At 38.3% G+C, this 19934-nt stretch overlaps 1 long non-coding RNA gene across 1 annotated transcript in view; it reads right to left on the bottom strand.

The window, feature by feature from the left end:
* LOC128314503 (uncharacterized) overlaps positions 1-19534 on the bottom strand; it is a 49825-nt gene extending 30291 nt beyond the window's left edge. The window contains exon 1 of the long non-coding RNA XR_008296227.1: positions 19245-19534. This is a non-coding gene — a long non-coding RNA (uncharacterized LOC128314503). The remainder of the gene's footprint in view (positions 1-19244) is intronic.
* Between the last annotated feature and the right edge of the window lie 400 nt (positions 19535-19934).

Here is a 19934-nt window from a genome sequence, read left to right as displayed (position 1 = left end):
TTTGCATTTCAACAAAGCCTCCTCCTTCACTTTGACTCTTTACACTTAGATTTAGGAAGAAAAAAATCTTTCATTATTTTCTAACGTTAGTGGTTCAATTAATGTCCTCCATGTAGTTGATTCATTTTAAAGCTACATTATTTCCTTATCTAATCAGTGACTGGGACAGGAAGTGGAATTAATGGCTAATCTTTCAGGATTCCCCCGAAGCGCTATTACATGAGGCAATAGAGCTTTCTCCTTAGTAGGACACATTTTCATGTTCTAGTGTATATTTAGACACTGAATCTCTTTAAAACTAATGGGAGGTCTGTGGGCCAAACACATTTATAGGAAATGAAAGTAAATGGCACAGTAAAAGCCAGCTGTGAAAAAAGATCTTCTAGGTCGTTGTTACCTAATCTGTCACATGAAAGACTTATTTTAACATTTGTGTTAGATAAAATGAGCAGGAAAATGCCATGGACACTACGCATTCAGTATTCTTGCTCTTCCTTCTATGAATGCCTCCTCTTCATTTGAGTCATGTCTTGGGGTAAGAAAAAAAGCGTGGAATATGATTTTCCCCCTAATTCAGAAATGTCATCCTATACTTAATGACTTATTGCAAAAAAAAAATCTTTTTAAAATTGCAAAACCATTTTAGTAAAGTTTAAAGTTGCAAACTATCAATGAATAACCAAGTTATCCAAATTTTCAATGAAAAATAGCATTTGGTTAGATTGATCATTTTTGGTTTTGTTTATAACTTGTTTTGTTTTTAAGAGACCTAGAGATTTATCCTAATGTTGAGTGTTCTCTTAACTTCAAAATATTCTTAGTAGTGGATCTACTACTCCGTATTGCTGCCAGAGTCACATTTTCATTCTTTATTTCTTGACACATTCTTACCTATACAACAGTTTGTCAAAAGGAGTAAACTTCTTTACTTTTTTTCTCCAACCACTGCCAACCAGTACTGTCTGCTGCAAACTACCTTCTCTGCTCCAAGAAAATATCCCAGGCATATTTCATACCTTTCCAGTCTCTTCCAGTATCAAAAACAATTTTCATCTAAGTAACTGTGATTCATACAGCACATTTGTGCTCTCTTTGGGAGCCCCACTAAGGGAACTCCAGCCTATAAGTTTCCCATATAAGAGTGATGCATATCCAGTTGACTTGTTCCAACTGTCCTCAGTTTCTTGCCCTCTTTAATGTACCTCTTGGCCTCTTACCAGGAGTTCCCCTCTCCCCAGAAGGTTTCTTTCTTGCATAAGAGTTCATTGAGACAGGTGGCCTTCCATGGCAGCTACTTGGACCACGGGAGGTTGTGTATTCTTAACCCACCAATGGTAGAATACCATTGGTTAGGGCTTTGTCTTCTCTACTTTTCTTGCCACAGCAAGCTGGTCCAGCCAGCTTCATGGGTTGAGAATTCTCTAGGCTGGAAGCAGAGAGGAAGCAAGGACCAGTTTCTCTGTTTATGTATGTGTCTCTGTTCTAGGGGACCTGTCAAGATCTCTGAAGAATTTTCCTGCCAGACTTCACTCTGGTGGGAACACTAGGCAAGCTTATTAAGTTTCTGAAGCTACATAAGTATCCAGCCAGGAAATAAGAGTCTACACTCTCCAAATTCCCGGTATGCTCAGTCTCTTGGAGACCCATCATGTGTTTTATGGTAAGTGCCAGAATTCTATTCTTATTTATTTACTTACGAGGGATCAGAGAATCCCTTAGTACTCTTAATTAATTCGGTTGCACACCTATTTTAACTACTGTCTCCAATCACTCTTTAAAGTTTATGTTCTTTTATGTCGATTGGCAGCTTAGCTGATTGTTCCCATAGAGGTTCTGTTATCATTTAGTAATTTAGTTATGGATGTGTTTGGCATCTCTTTAAAATGAGAGTGCAGTTACCTTTCTCAGGTTCCTGACCTCAGTTGAAAGTCTAAGACGGCAGGAAAAATCCTAGTCAACAACATGTGTCACCTCTCTTACTACTGAAGAATCTCTGTCATGCTGCCTTAAAGTCAAAAGCATTGAGTAGTAAGCTAAATTAATGTCCCTCAAAGTTATTCATATCCTAACACCTAGGACCCATGAATATGTTGCCCTGAGAGATAATTTTACCATCCAAAAACCATGAACTGGAATCAACTGATGGAAATTGACTGAATGAAGACTTTTATTCACGTCTACACCATTTCCTCTCTCATCAAGTGCCTTCTGTTATGCATTTGGCCTTTCAGGTGATTGTTATAAACAGCAGAGGAGAAATTATTTTGGGACGCAAAAATACTCAATAAGAGAATACACTCTTAACATCAAAGACTGAAGATAACACTATTGGAGAACCTATATTAGTTCTACTGATAAAAGTTTGATATGATCCCAGGGGTCTATTGCCCTACATGTGATTGAGAGAGCCTCCTTAAGAGGCGCGTGTCAGTGTGCCAGGTGTAAAATAGCTTTGCTCTGTTCTTTACTGCCCATTTTCCAGGCCTAGTGGAGTTCATAACTGTACTAAGTTCCCAGAGGGTCAGTTAAAGGTCAAAGGACCACAGTGGTTTATGGAAAAGTGAAGGAGATGAAGGAGATTAATGGCACCATGACCAATTATCCATGACAAAGATATCTGTAAATCAGACTATTCTGGTAACTGTTTTGGCTCCTTTGTCCTTTATAGTAATCATTCCCATATTGCCTCTGCCAATTAAATGCCATCATTAACTCCCTGCCACCTCAGAACTCCATTTCCCATTGACTTGAGGGAGCTCATTCCAATGGCAGAATCACCACTGTCATTCTTGGCCTAGAGAGAACAGATACCACAGAGTTCCTCTGTGATGCTACTGAAGTATTCCTCATAAATACATTTCTCACAAATTTGGTGAAACAAGTGTCCTCTACACTGTCTTAGGAAACTAATTAGGGAGTGAATGAGCATATTCTACAGGATAAATCCACTCTAACATTTTAACCCGGGTGAGCCTTTATCCAAAGGCTTTCTCATCAGTATTTCATGGAAGTTCTGACATGTTAACTTCAATTTCATGTAGGGCATCTTGGATTCAGGTTTTAGTCAACTAATTAAAAAAAAAAAATCTTAGAGCTACTCTTAGCTGCTCATGTTAATATATTGAATTGAGAATCTCTGCTCAATGTGTCCATATCAGTGAATTCAGTCTGATCTGTTTCCTGAGGCTCTATTCTGATATTCTCATGTTTCTATCATTATGAATTGGCAAAATTCTACCATTATTTTAGTGTGTAACACCTCATGGAAAACTCTCTGTCCCTCACCCTCTTGGATATTCTTGAACTTAATGATTATGGTTCTAGAAGCAGTAACAGATGTTAAGAGTAGGTCCTGAGGAGTATCAGCAATCTCTTACAATGCAGCTATCTCCATGGAGGCAGGAAAGGAGAGGAGAAGAAAGGTTGCTTCTACTGAAAAGCAGGCTTGTTGAAATATATGGCTTCATCAGAACCTGTCCATATTTCTCCATCCCAATTTTCAGGATTCTACTCTTTCCCAAACAATGCTCCGACTTTTACACAAGAGAAACTTTAAGGTTAGAAATTCAAGGTGCATATATACATAATATACAATACATAATATAATAAAATGATATAGTACAGCCACCCTTATAATTATATTTTGGGCCTGATTTTCAGAAAACTCAGCTCCCAGAAGAAAAGCTAGACATTATGGGGAAAAGATTAATGACAAACCATACCCCACAAGAACACACAGGATAAACAGAATTCTGTGTCTGTCACTGTCTCTATCCTTGATGGCCTTGGTAGTCTGCAGGAAAAGTTGGTATCCTTCACCCTTGAGATGTACAGGCACTTGGCCCAGGACTTGGAGAAGCTGAAGGAGGAGCACCTCAGGAGTCAGACTCCCCGCCGATGTCCCCAAATGGGTGAGTAGATGAGCCACAAGGTGTGTGAACATCATCTGTTTTCCTATACCAACGTTTTTAATGTAATGGCCACTGCTTTACTACTAGCTTCCATATCCCTCTCAAGTTTCTCTTGCGGCCAGCCCTAACTCTGAGCTATACAGGAGAGGAATTCTAGGGAATAGAGTTCCAGCTTAGCTAAATTGACATAGTACCAAGCCACCATATTATCCCTCCAATATTTGTTCCTTCTGTCTTTTCTCTGCCCCAGTTGCCCTTCTATCAGCATCCTTTCTCCTTCAGCCAAATATACAAACATCTGTATGCATTCAACTTACTCAAATAATTATCTTGGGGGTGGGAGCAAGAGGATACAGGATCTCACATGTCTAATCTCCCCTGAAGCCTTAAGCTCATCCAGGTCACCCGTGTGTGTGTGTGTGTGTGTGTGTGTGTGTGTGTGTACGCACAGACATAAATGTGTATTATGCATGCACAAATACGTATACAGTATACATGTGTACGTGTGTGCCTGTAGGTATTTGTATATGTTTAAGTGTGTATGTATAGATATATATGTATGGTATGTGTATGCAAATATATATATATAGTGTGTAGGAGCACACGTGTGTATGTATGTGTAAAATCAAGGCCCTTGCTTTTTACTTTGAAATAGTACATTTATATTTCTATGATAAAGTTTTTGAAGAAATGAATAAACTAATACCATAATCTTGAATTAACATAAAAATAATAAAAGGTTGTTCCATTACAATAATGTAGACATTAGGATGCATTTCTGCCAGTATGAATCAATCAAATTAGAACCGAGGTCAAAAGATTCCATATTATATTTTATTTTTCTTTCTTTTCCCTGACTCAGTTTAATTATATGAAGTAGAATTCCAAGATGATGACTGCCAGGAAAGTTTTATTATCAGCCTCTTCTGATGTCTCTTTGAATAGCTTCTAATGTGAAACCCTTATTCATTACTTGGATTCTATTTTATTAAAGACTGATTTTAAAAAAGGTTTCATATTCTTATAACTTCCCATCTTTGGTAATTTCACCTGCAATTGACATTTTATTAAGGAGAAACCAATTTCTCTTCTTGATGATTCACTGATCTCCTCACATCAAACATTCCTTTGTAGGAATTTGTTTATAATATGAACTCATGTCCCCACACACCCGAACACATGCAAAAAAATTTTTTTAATTCACAAATAAATATGGTCTCTTTAACCCTCCACTCTGCATACCCCCCATTGGAGACAAGCCTGGCAAAAAGCAAAACCCCAGTATAATTATAGAGCTCCCACCACTCCTTGTCTGTACCCCTACTTGATTTTCTCCCACCTTCCCTGCCTGCCTCACACACTCGTTCTGACTTCCTACCAAAAAAACACTATATCTTCTTTATGTACGTCTCTGTGCTCAGCTAAATGAAGTCTTCAGCCTTCTGAAGTTATATGATATAGATTCCTAGTGTTACTGACATTTGAATTGTGAGCCCTTAAGGAATAATCAAATTCAGAACTGAAAAATATTAGACCTCCAAATACATTTGGCTCTCAGGCCATGTGACAAAAACATCACAGGGCTTTAAATTACAGGTACACAAGTGCTGCCTTCCCATCTACTCATAAAGATGACTCTTCTTATTGTGGCTAGAGGAATGGGAGAACACAACGGCATATCCAGTACACAATTTTCTCAGAGTATAAAGGAAAAATGGGGCTATTACCTCCTTCTCTACTCTCTCAAATGCAATAATCCCTGCCAACTACAGTTTTACATATAAATATCAAAAGTCTACTTCCATTATCTTTTTAAAAGATGCATGATTTAGATCAATATCCTTAAACGTGTTCATATGATAACAACAATGCATAACCATGAAGAGCACAGAGATAGGTTTATGCTCTACCTTTTCAACATATAATAGAAGACCAAGTCATTACTGGGAAAAGTACCCACGATGATAATGTGTGAAAAGGTCTGGCGGCCCAGCCAGCTTTGCTGAGAATTGCAAAATTGAATCAAGAGAGATTGCAAGGACAAAAGGAAATGTAAGTTTCAACCCAGTAAGGGCTGATTTCACATCTTTTAACATAAAACTTGTGGGAGACTTTACCTCAGCAGATCAGAACACCAGCAAAGCTTCCTGAATAATTAAAGCAGAGTATTCAAGGTGAGCATTAACTATTAGATTTGGGGGTTTTTTTAATGTAAATTAATCTAGTTTGTTTGGGGAGCTGCAGATTTCCAGATCATTTATATCCTGCATTAGAAATATGTATTTAATTCATTTTTCACCATTCTTTCCTCCATTCTGCATTGTATAGAAAATTTTGATTTTGAAAGTCAATTTTATTCTACATACCACAGTTGCAGAATTAAGTGCACCTAGGATTGCTAAAAAAGAATCAAAATACCAGAAGGATTCTCTAAAGACAGAACCAAAGGAGGGGATTCTTTCATCATTTCCAAAACTGGGCTATTTCTAGGGGCTTGGCAATCCAAACATTCCTCAAGCATTCTTGTAGACTGAATCAAGATGTTTCACATCTAGGCACTACTACTGTTGCACAAATGTATGTAGCAGTTTTATTTACTTACATCCTGGTCACCACCTCCCTTACTCCATTCTTTGAGGGTTTTACCTTCTGACGCATTTTCTCTTTCTCCATCATTATTTTCTCTCCGTGCTACCAGTGATTCTCAATTCTGGCTACAAACCAAATCTCATGAGAAACCTTTAACTTTTTTTAATTATTATTGTAGAGAGAGGGGCAGAGTGGAGAGGGGCAGAAAGAGAGAGAATCTTAAGCAGACTCAACGTGCAGCAGGGAGCTCGACAGGGTGCTTGATTTCGTGACCCTGAGGTCATGACCTGAGCCAAAATCAAGAGTAGGACGCTTCACCTACTGAGCCACACAGGCATCCCTCGCAAGGAACTTTGAAAAATTCTACTCCCAGAAATTCTGGTGTTATTGGTTTGATATGGAACCTAGATTTCATACTTTATTTAAATTATTCAGGTGATTTTAGTGAGCACCCAGGATTGAGAATCACTGAAGTTGACCATCCCCTCTACTCCGAACTCCCTGTTCCTAATCTGCCCTCCTCCAGATATCATGTCCCCCACTTCACTCCAGCCACCCACTCCCCTGGTTATACAATAAAATTTACCGATACCTTCAGTCCTCCATAGTGTCAATTTTAAGCATGCAACTCCTTCTGCTATTCCTTTTCCAAATATTCTCTCATCTCCCTTTAGCTTCACCCACTGGTCACCTTTTTTTTTTCTTTCTTTTTTTAATTTAAATCCAAGTTATAATGATTTCAGGAATAGCATTTAGTGATTCATCACTTACATATAACACCCAGTGCTCATCCCAGCAAGTGTCCTTCTTAATGCCCCTTGCCCATGTAGCCCATCCCCCGACCTGACATCCCTCTGACATCCCTCAGTTTGTTCTTTGTATTTGAAGAGTCTTTTATGGTTTGTCTCCCTCCCTGTTTTTATATTATTTTTGCTTCCCTTCCTTTATGTTCGTCTGTCTTGTATCTTAAATTCCACATATGAGTGAAATCATGTGGTATTTGTCTTTCTCTGACTGACTTCTTTGGCTTAGCATAATACACTCTAGTTCTATCCATGTTGTTGCAAATGGCAAGATTTCATTCTTTTTGATCACCAAGTAGTATTCCATTATATATATATGTATATACACACATCCTCTTTATCCATTCATTGGTGGATGGACATTTGGGGTCTTTCCATACCTTGGCTATTGTCGATAGTGCTGCCTTAAACATTGGGATGCATGTGCCCCTTTGAATCAGCACTCCTGTATCCTTTGGATAAATACCTAGTAGTACAATTGCTGGGTTATAGAGTAGTTCTATTTTTAATTTTTTGAGGAACCTCCATATTGTTTTCCAGAGTGGCTACACCAGTTTGCATTCCCACCAGCAGTGCAAAAGAGTTCCTCTTTCTCCACATCCTCACCAAAATCTGTTGCCTGAGTTGTTAATGTTAGCAATTCTGACAGGTGTGAGGTGGTATCTCATTGTGGTTGTGATCTGTGTTTTCCTGCTAATGAGTGATGTTGAGCATTTTTTCATGTGTCTGTTAGCCACTGGGATGGATCAATGTGGTGTGCGTGCGCCTGAGAGATGGAAATGGCTTCACCCAGCTCCCTAGTCTCTGGCACAGGAACTTCGCACTCTCACCGACCAGTGATCAAGCAACCCTCCTTTGTCTCAGGCCTCCATCCACTCCCCACCTCTACCCTCTCCATGTCCAAGCTGACCGCTTGCCAGGCGGCACCTCCTTCTAAAATTTTATCTCAGATGGGGTTGTGTTTCAAACCCCAAACTTCAGAGACCCCTGCAGCTTAAACCCATGCAGACTCTTTGGGAGAGGGTCTTGCTGGGCAATGGCCATGTGCTGGCTGTGAGAGTAAGATGATTCATTTTCAGAAATACCAAATAAAAGCTGTGCTGTCTAGTTAACAATAGTTTTACAACCGATTGAAAATATGTTTGACACCCCTCACTTCCCACAATGGAGTCCCAAACCCTTAGACACTTCACTTCCTGGTTCTTCTATCTCTCTCCATTTCGCGGGCTTATTTTTTGCAAGCTTTGCAATAAGCATGCATCAAAGAACTAATTCTCTGCATCACCTCAAGGAATGTATATTTTTTCTAATCAGACTACTTTTTGCCTTACATCGGCATAGGTGACTTTCCAGGTAAGGCTGTAACCTCTGTAGTACTCAGCCAATGAGGAATCAGAGAGAGACTTCCACTCTAGGAGATAAATTGTCTGCTGTAACAGTCTCGAGTGTGCCTGTCCATCAGACACCTGCTCTTGCAAGAACATTGATTAAAGCCTTGCTTCACCATGTTCCATATCTTCATGTCCCTCCTTTGATTGGGTCAGTGGGCTTATTTCTCACACCAACTTACCCCAGAAAACATTCATGCAATCATGCAGTGGCAGAGGTTCAGAGATTATGGCAAGTCACAACACACAGCCAGAGCCAAGTTTCAAAGCCCTTTGGTGCCTTTGTACCAATACCAGCAAACGTGGCTGCTCCTGGGTTCCACTGGGACCTTTGCTGTGGGAAGGCCGTATGGCCTCTACCAAATGCACTCCATGCAGGGGAACTGCTTCTCCCTGTGTGGTACAAAGACCCCTCAGACCCCTCTGCCTGCTCTTAGAGACTCACCTACTTCCTCACCGAGCACTTCCAGGCACTGAGCTCCAGAACTTCAGACTCTGTACTCCACTGTTTATAGAATCCTGGTGGTATTGAAAACCCTCTCCTTTCTTCCCATCAGTGGTTTTGGGGAGCAAATTTCTTGTTCAGTCCCCTGTGAGTGTTTTCATTCTTTCTCTCCAGCAACTTTTGGGGGTGTGTTTTTCCTTCACTCTCCCAATTTGTCACACTCTCCCATTTCTCTGACCTCTCTCCGCAAAAATACCTCCCTACCCTGTGTAGATTTTTTCTCCCCAAGTTCACTCTCTGCACTGCGTACCTCTTGAGTTCTGTTGTTCAAGTTATGTAGATTGTTGTGTTAATCCTCAGATCAATTTCCTAGGTATGCAAAATGGTTTGGTCCTGATCTAGTTATGTTTCAGGGACAAGAGAACCTGAGAGTCTCCATGCTCTTCCACTCTCTTAATTCCCTCTCTCCCTGGCCACCTTTAACTTAAACTCACCTCCTCATATCCTCACTTGCCTCCATTTTTACCTGGAACTCCGTGCCCATCATTATACTAACTCTTCTGCATAAGCCATAACTTTCTTGTTCTTCGCACATTCCCTTGTTTATGACTGACCATGACCCAGCACAGGATAAATACAATTCCCTGCACACCCTGTACCTGGTATGCTAGACATGCTAGACTTGGTGTTATGACTGGACTCACTATACCACTTGAATACTAACCACAAATATTTCTTAGAACTTTCTAGAATCCAATCATATTTCTCTTTCTAACTCAGTCTTCTAGTCTCCCAGATAACTATTTTATACTTTCTATTCTCCTCAAACTCTACCACCATTTCCATTTTCTTCACTCTCTGGTAATGGCTGTGTTTCCCATTTAATTAAAAAAAATTGGAAACCATGAGAAAAAGAATTTCCACAAGCTTCCACCACAAAATCCCCATGTACCTGTACCTTGCCTACATGTATCACATTGATAGTGCGGCATCAAAATCATAATAATCCTCAAGACAAGTCTATACAGATTATTGAGACAAAGTTCAGGAAGAAAATAGGGAAGTCAAGTAAAGGAAAAGAGACACTCTACAATAGAAATAAACAAGGATATATATACCGCATTCACTGATTCAAAAAATATTTATTGATCTGCTATTATATCTCAGTTAATATTCATTGTGCTGGGGAAACAACAATAAACAAAAAAACCTTTAACACCCCAGATGGACTCTTACCTGAGGGCTTTTAAACTATTTAAATGGAAAAGTCCCCAGGGGAATCTGAATGGCTAATTCCTCACCTCCTTCAAATCTTGGCTCAAATGTCATTTTGTCAACAAAGTCTACTTTTTCCACACTATTGTAAATTGCAACCTTATCCCCCTCCCACACACATACACACTCCTTATACCTTATCCTATTTTATTCTTTATTCCTTCTGTAGCACATTTGCTATTTACTATATTCTATGATGTATGTATGTATGTATGTATGTATGTATGATACCCATAGATATATATTTAATTTTCTGTCATCTGTGCTAGAATGTGAACAACATGAGTGTAAGTATCCTTATTTGCTTTCTTCACTGATGTATCCCAAGTACCTAGAATAATACTTGTACAGAGGAGGCTTTTAGTATTTGTTTAACCCTTCTCACTCATTCTAAGGTCCTATTAAAGTACTTTTGATATTTTTGTAATATCTGGCATATTGCTCAACTTATCTTTCATATCTTCTGTCGCTTTAACCCTTGTTTTGCCTCTGGCTAATTTCCTCAGATCTATGTTTCTATTTTCTAGTTCACTCTTCAGCTATATCTATTTAACCTCTCCATTGTACTTTTAATAGTTTTTTTCTTTTCATTTCTGCAATTTCATTATTTTCCTTTTAAACATACTTTTTATTCATAATGCTCTCTTTTGTTCTGATTTTAATTCATCTTTATATGCTGAAACTATAGCTCATAGTGTCTGCTAATAATTCTTATATGTAAAGCCCTTAAGCATCTGATCCTACTGTTTGTCTGTCTGCTGATACTAACCACAAGTAGATTTTCCTTGTTTATTTTGAGTTTTGGATTGTGAGGGGCTCTATCTGTGACCATCTTGTGCAGACTAAGTTTAAGGTTCAGCTATTCAAAAGAGTACACATTTACTTCTGCCAGCCACTCTCAGACTAGCTGAGCATTTTTTTATGCAAAACTTCTCAGCTTGGTTATTTATATATAATGCAGTTTATATAAACACAAACCTCACACATAAGTGGCGGAAACATGATGACAAGTTATTAAGAGAGTTTTTTTCCACTCAAAGAACTAAATAGACATATTGGACAAAGGGCTAGTATCCAAAATCTATAAAGAGCTCACCAAACTCCACACCCAAAAAACAAATAATCCAGTGAAGAAATGGACAGAAAACATGAATAGACACTTCTCTAAAGAAGACATCCAGATGGCCAACAGGCACATGAAAAGATGCTCAACATCGCTCCTCATCAGGGAAATACAAATCAAAACCACATTCAGATATCACCTCACTCCAGTCAGAGTGGCCAAAATGAACAAATCAAGAGACTATAGACGCTGGAGAGGATGTGGAGAAATGGGAATCCTCTTGCACTGTTGGTGGGAATGCAAACTGGTGCAGCCACTCTGGAAAACAGTGTGGAGGTTCCTCAAAAAATTAAAAATAGACCTACCCTATGACCCAGCAGTAGCACTGCTAGGAATTTACCCAAGAGATATAGGAGTACTGATGCATAGGGGCACTTGTACCCCAATGTTCATAGCAGCACTCTCAACAATAGCCAAATTGTGGAAAGAGCCTAAATGTCCATCAACTGATGAATGGATAAAGAAATTGTGGTTTATATACACAATGGAGTACTACGTGGCAATGAGAAAGAATGAAATATGGCCCTTTGTAGCAACGTGGATGGAACTGGAGAGTGTGATGCTAAGTGAAATAAGCCATACAGAGAACGACAGATACCATATGTTTTCACTCTTATGTGGATCCTGAGAAACTTAATAGAAACCCATGGAGGAGGGGAAGGAAATAAAAAGGAGGTTAGAGTGGGAGACAGCCAAAGCATAAGAGACTCTTAAAAACTGAGAATGAACTGAGGGTTGATGGGGGGTGGGAGGGAGAGGAAGGTAGATGATGGGTATTAAAGAGGGCATCTTTTGGGATGAGCTCTGGGTGTTGTATGGAAACACATTTGACAATAAATTTCATATATTAAAAAAAAAGGAACTAAATAGAAATAAACATCCTCATTATCTCCACCATTTGTAAGCAGCTTTTTTTTTCTTGTTCATACTTGAGTAAGGATGCAGTAGAGAGGTCTCAATTCCTACTCTCTGTGCTGGTAAGCTCCAAGTCTAATTCCCTGCCTCATGTGACCATTGAGTCCGGCTCTTGTAGTCACTTTGGCACCACGAAATTAGCTGTATATTAGTGCATTCTTTGTTTTGGTCATGTGGGTATCACTAAATTTCCTATAAATTCAGCTATACATTCAAAAGAATGTTTATTGTACCCTCACTTTTTTTTTTTATTTTTATTTATTTTAGAGAGAGAGAGAACACGCAAAGGTGGGAGGGGCAGAAGGAAAGAGAGGCAGAGAAAGAAAGAATCTCATGCAGGCTCCACACTCAGCATGGAGCCTGACATGGTGCTCTATCCCACGACACTGGGATCATGACCTGAGCCAAAACCAAGAGTCAAACATTCAACCAACTGAACCACCCAGGCACCCCTGTCAATTATACCTTAATCATAATTTCTAATTGTTTTCTTGTAGGCAAGTTTGCAAGTTACACTTTATGAAAATCAAGTTGAAAATAAAATCAATGGTCATACATGCAATGTTAGCAAATTATAAGAATCTCCCTTACAGTCTTCTCCAATATTGTTTCATTTCCAGCTTTTCAAGATAATGTTATGTGCGTTATTTAGTGACATGGTTTATGTCAGTTTGTGTCAGTTAAATGTATGATTATTTTTAGTTTTCAGTGTGATTCAAAAAAGAGTAACAAAAACACTTTTCAGTTCTAATTCAACCTGTATAATGAATGATTACAAAATAAGGGCACTTTCCTAAGTATACTTACATGTTATTAATAACTTAAATCCTTATAATCCTGTGAGATAAGTGCTGTTATTACCTTCCATTTTAAACAGAAGGAAACTCACACGCAAAATGGTTAGAGGATTTGCTCAAGGTTACACAGTAAGTGTTTTAGCTGAGAATGTTTCTAGTAATTCTGATATCTGATATCAGATATTGATGTAGCAATAACCACATCAATGCATTAGTTAATTAATTACCACATTAAGTACAATTAATAACTACATTAAATACAATTTAATCTTGTAAATTAAGTAACTACAAAAATCGTAGGCTTTGATGAGTTAAGTGAGGAAAAAGTAAATTGCTTTGGATTTCAGGGAATTTTAGGTTGGAGGAGAGGGCCAAGAACAGTAAAACAGTCTCCACGTGATAGTACTTAAAAAACAACAGAATATCTCAGATTCACTAGCATCATTGACCATCAGGTATAACATATTGCTATAATATTAAGTGTGCCATATTATCATATTATGCACTGCATAGACTAAGTTTCTTGCAGCTCTGAACAAATATTTGTTAATGAATTTATTTGCCTCTGTATTTGTCTTCCCTTGATATTTCTTCTCAGTCCTTGACAGTAACTTTGCACATAGTAGCCACTTAATAACCTTTTGAATTGAATTCAGTTGAAACAAGCTTAACTACAGTTTCCTTTCCTTGGGCACATAGTCCCTGGATAGTGAGGTGAGGGCAACCTGGAAATTGAGTTTCTAGGGAAACTCATGGGAATCCAAGCAAAGGCTTGCAGTTTTTAATAGCCAGAAGAATTAAAAAGGCAGATAATTGTTTGTTTGTTTGTTTGTTTTTGTTCATCAACAATATTATAGTTTGTATATAAACAAACACACATGTAGTATGTTAAACTATCCCAATTTCTTATTAGTAATAGGAGGACAGATTCAAAATAACATTATCTAATTTTTAGATAGTTCCTGGCAATTAAGAACGCCAAGCTCTTGGATATCAGTATTGTTTGACAGACTTATACAAAACGAACTCTAGTGTTTTGAGATTTAGAACTTACTCTTCCAGGTAAAAATACTGTGATTACCTTACTAAAGTCTCAGGCATCTATTTTTGATCATCAGGGTACCTTCTTACAATACAATTTATTTCAATATTGGTAAAAATTTTCAATCCTGTATTCTTCAGAACTCTGGGGGTTAAAAGAGTCCACTTCCCTCAGAATGTCTCCTTCTTATTTTAGAGTAAATAATCTGGCTTAAACCTTTAAGAAAAATTCTCATTGCTAAAATTTGAACCACTCATCCCAATGATATTGACCAGCATTTGAAAGCGTTAATCCAATCCTGTCAACAATCTTATGAGGCAGGTATTATTACTATCACCATTCCCATAGTATAAATAATAAAACTGAGAAGCATAAATTATCTAATGTGTCCAAGGTTGTACAACCAGTGACCGGTGACTTACAGCTAAACCCAGATAGTTTAGCCCCAGAGATGTCACACTTAATGTCTACGTTCACCCTAGCATCACTCACAGGAGAAATGTGTACCAGAGGCCAATTAGGACCTATACCTTTAGTATTTTAAAAGATGGGCTGAGAGTAGCTATGGAAACCATCTTTGGGAAATGCTACCTGCCACTTTACGTAAGTATCAAGAAAATTATTGTCACTTATTTTATGGAGATGCTAAATCTGGCTGAGCAATTGCTCTGTCTTTAATGTCAGGTAGGTCTCCAAAGATGCTCTTGAGCTGGAGAATCAGATCCCAAATGAAAAGAGAATGTTGCAGCCTGTGCTAAGTCAGCAGGATAGCCACTGGGATGCATAAATGTAAGAGCAGAGGTCATAATTCCTGCCTTTTCTGTGAGTCCTTTGGGCCTATATTGCTTAATGTAGAAAGTATTCTAAAATGGAGGAAGAGTAACTGATGTGCCTAATAGGAGTCCTTTTTCTCTCTCCCTCCTAACTGTTCCTTCAAATTCATTTCCTAAATTTTAGGATCTTCTGTACTTTGCCTTTATTTGTTTGTTTGTTTGTTTGTTTATTATTGTTTCTATTCCTGAAGGTTTTCTCAGTGGTGTTTTATTTCAGAGGGCCCACATCATCTTCTTTCTCTCCTTTGATAGATTTCTTTGGAGAAGAGACAAAAAATAGTTCAGGGCCATCATTGGGGGCAGACAGTGTGTTCTCATCAATATTCTAAGAAACATTACGATTGATTTGGGAAGTTCCAGTGTGCAAGCTGCCATAGCAATTCATTTTGAATATTTCTGTTAAAAAAAAAACGAACACCATGAAGAAAACTTTGCAAAGATAGCTAAAGAATAGCAAGGAAATTTTTTCTAGAATATTTATCTCAAAAACATCCCCAACAGGGTGCAATAAGGAGGAAGAAATTAATCAGAGCCAGCAACTAGAAACACAAACTTTTTTAGTCATAAAGAAGCATTCAAGATACTAATGCAAAATCACCGTATCAGTTGATGCGTTGATGCAGGAAGTTTGACGTGATCTCTACCCAGGCTGCAAATTTTACTTTTCTCCTTCATTTTTATGGGAGATCAAATTGACAATTTAATCAAAAGCAGTCTTGTCTGTAATTAAAAAATATTTTAGTGTATCAAATTTAGCCTAGTGCTATTACTCTGGTCAGGAACTATCAGGTATTTGGGATGTATATAAAGGAATGCATAAAATATTTGTGGGTTGATGTCTGCCTGCCTACATAATCAGGATGTAGTGCTCCCAGTCTCTTATTCAAACCACTAAAAGTAAGTGTTAATACAGTTTGATAAAGTGAGTATAATCTAAATCCAAGTATATCTGCATCTACCTTGACCAGAAACATATTCAGAACATTTTTGTATTTGGCCAGTCATGGAAAGCAATTTGAAATGCTGCTATAATTTTTAAAGCCAGATGACTTTCCTTTCTTCTTAAAGAATGAAACATCTTAGAAACTAGGATTGAAGAAAGTTTGTACTGGATAGTGCATGTATCCAGGAATCTATAAGGTATATAAAGCATATGATAAAAGTATGAAGATTTTGCCTGCATGTAAAATAGCAGATTCTTCAATTTTGTACACCATGCTTCTGAGTACAGTGTTCCTTATTACAAGACAACCTCCACCAGTGTTATGTAGGTCTTGAGGTCCTGAAAATAGTTTATAGACCAAAGTGATAGCAGTTAAGGTGTTGAGAAGTGATGAATTCTGAATATATTTTAAAGGCACAGCCACAAGATTTTCCAACCGAAGGGATATGGGGTATGAAGAAAAGAAGAACTCAAGGAAAACTATAAGATGTTTATTCTAAGATCCTGGGATGATACAGTTGACATCAACTGAGATAAAGCAAATCACAAATGGGACAGGTTTCAATGGGAAGACCAGGAATTCAGTTATGAGTACGTTGGCTTTGAAATGTTTGTTAGACTTTCACATAAAGATGTAGAGGAAGTAGCTGAATACAGAAGTCTAGAATTTAAGAGGTCTAAATATAGTGATAAAAGTATGGAAATTGTCAGCTTATGAGTGATATTAAAGCCTTAAGAGTCCGTGAGGTTGCCAAGGAAGTGAGTATAAATACTGAAAAGCGGTGGACAAAGAACTCTTTGGAGCACTCTATCATTATGTGCTCAGAGAAAATGGGGACACCCAGCAAGGGAGACTTAGAAGTAGTCCATGAGACAGAGGGACAGCTGTGAGGGTGTAATGCCCTGGAAGCCAGGTGAAGAATGGGCATTAGAGAGAAGTAAATCATTCATGAATCAAAGGTTAAGTTGCGAACTGAGAACTCTCCATTGTACTTTGCCTCATGAAAGTTATTAATTACCTTGATGCAATTACATTTGAAAAACGGAAGAGGGGCACCTGGGTGGCTCAGTCGGTTAAGCGTCGGACTTGGGCTCAGGTCATAATCTCAGTTTGTGAATTCAAACCCCATGTCAGGCTCAGTGCTGACCGCTCAGAACCTGGAGCCTGCTTTGGATTCTGTGTGTCCCTCTCTCTCTGTCCTTCCCACAATTCACATTCTGTCTCTTTCTCTCAAAAATAAACATTAAAAAAATTTTTTTTAAACTTTAAAAATTAAAAAAAAAAAAAAAAACCAGAAGAAAAACCTTGACAATTAAAATGCTGCTTAATGGGATTTCATAAGCCTGGTATTCAGAATAATGATCCACCCACACACCCAAGACACCCATGCCCTAATCCCTGGAATCTGAGTGTGTTATGTAAGTGGCAAATGGGAATTAAGGTTGCAAATGGAATTAAGGTTACTAATACTTAATCTGACCTTAAAATAGAGAGGTTATCATAGACTATTCAACTAGTCCCGACGTAATCACAAGAGTCTGCAAAAATGGGAAGAGGAGAAAGTAGAAGAGGTCAGAGTTATACAGTGGACTTGGCCCACAATTGATGGCTTTGAAGATAGAAAAAGGGGACCTGAGTCAAGAAATACAGGTGTCTCAGTTGGATGAGTGTCCAACTCTTGATCTAGGCCCAGGTCATGAACTCATGGTTCATGGGTTTGAACCCCACATTGGGCTTTGTGCTGACAGCGTGGAGCCTGCTTCAGATTCTCTGTCTCCCTCTCTCTCTGCCCCTCTCCTGCTCATGCTCTCCTTCTCTCTCAAAAATAAATGAACATTAGAAAAATAGAAGAAAGAAGAAAAAGAAAGAAAGAAAGAAAGAAAGAAAGAGAAAGAAAGAGAGAGAGAGAGAGAGAGAAAGAAAGAAAGAGAAAGAGAAAGAAAGAGAGAGAGAGAGAGAAAGAAAGAAAGAAAGAAAGAGAAAGAAAGAAAGAAAAAGAAAGAAAGAAAGAAAGAAAGAAAGAAAGAAAGAAAGAAAGAAAGAAAGAAAGAAAGGTGGTTTCTAGAAGCTGGAAAAGGAAAAAAACTATAAAACAATAAACTTACATTGTTTTAAGCCTCTAAATTTGTGGTGATTTGTTAAAGTAGCAATAGGAAACTAACACAATAAGAAAGTTGGTAATTGTGTCAAGGCTTTCACTCAGTTTTCAGCCTTTAAGGCCTCAATGTTGTCACAAGTAAATGACAAGAGTATTTGTGGTTGAGTGTAGCCGATGCTAATCTTTCACAATCAATCTAAAAACAAATTTTCAAGCAACTGATGCATCATGGCAATAAAGAGCTCAATAAGAAGACAATTATTGCTAAGTACCTCAAAGTCCTAAATGGATTAGAAATGCAAATTTAAAGTAGAGATCTGAGAGAGAGCACTGAGGGAGCCGTTGGTAACAGTTTTCTCATGCTCCTGGGGCATCTGAAAACTTACAGAGTTGGGGCTGACAACAAAAATTTTGACCAGCAATATCCTTTAATGAAGTAAAAACAAAACATATCCCAACAAGGGGCACCTGGGTGGCTCAATCTGTTGAGCATCCAATTCTTGATTTCGGCTCAGATCATGATCCCAGGGTTGTGGGATCGAGCCCCATATGGGGCTCCACACTGAGCGTGGAGTCTGCTTAGGATTCTCTCTCTCTCTTTCTCTCTCTCTCTCTCTCTCTCTCTCTCTCTCTCTCTCTGTCTCTCTTCCCTCCCGCCTTCTAAAATTAAATTAAATTGAATTACATTACATTACACTGCAGCAATAAAAGTGAAAACATATCCCAATGAGAGACAGGGAAAATAGACAAAATAATGGGGGAAGTCTTGTAATGAGAACCAAACTGTGGAATGTGAAGGAGGAACAGTAAGAATCCCTGAAATAGAAGGCAGCTCAGGCACAATGGCAAACATACAATGCTGTTTAAAACCTCTCGTGAGATGAAAGGCTCCTTTTGATTTTCCCTGTCTCTAAGAATATCATCATCCACCAGTTGCCCAAATCACAAATTCTGGCAATCAGCTTTAACTTCTCTTTCTTCCCTTATGTCTGACCAGTCATCAACTCCAATCATCCCTTCTCCCTCTCATGTCTCCATTCACTCAACTACTTATATGAATTGAACCACCTCTATTTCTTACCTGGTTTACACTATAGTATCCCAATTTCTGGTCTGGCCCCCCAGGTTCCTCCTTTCCAGGCCATTCTTCAAACTTCTTCCAAAATGACCTTCTTAAAGTGCAAATAACCTTATATCCCTTGTTAACCCCATCCACTGGCTTCTGGAGCCTTTTTCATGAAGTTCAAACTCCCTACCTTGGATTACAGAGTAGTTCTTAATGATATCTCTTTTCTCCCCTTCCTCCAACCTGCTGCTCTATTCCTGAATTATAATGAATTCCTTATAGTTGCTTGGATGAACCACAGTGTTTCTAGCAACTGAACCTTGCACAGGCTGTTTTCTCTGCCTGGAATACACTTCCACACCTGCTACCTACCCCCATCAGCCTTCATGCTTTGGATGCTTTGGCTAATCTTTGCATGCTTTGGATTTCAGCTAACAATTGCACTTTTCCAAGCAGCCATCCTTGGTAGCTACAATTGGGTCAAGTGACACTCCTGTGGGCTCCCAAAACATCTTAGAACCATATGCCGTATTGTAATATCCTATTCATTTCCCTGCCTTCACACTAAAATGTTAACTCCTTGAATGACGGGACTTTATTCTAACCAGAGTTAACTAATGCACCAAACAAAATGCTTGACATATAGTAGGTTTTTAATAAATACTTTTTAAATGACAATAAATATATTACATATGTATGTAAAGA

The sequence above is a fragment of the Acinonyx jubatus genome, chromosome B1, assembly GCF_027475565.1.
Source record: "Acinonyx jubatus isolate Ajub_Pintada_27869175 chromosome B1, VMU_Ajub_asm_v1.0, whole genome shotgun sequence".
Classification (NCBI taxonomy): domain Eukaryota; kingdom Metazoa; phylum Chordata; class Mammalia; order Carnivora; family Felidae; genus Acinonyx; species Acinonyx jubatus.
This window is presented reverse-complemented; position numbering and strand designations above follow the sequence as displayed.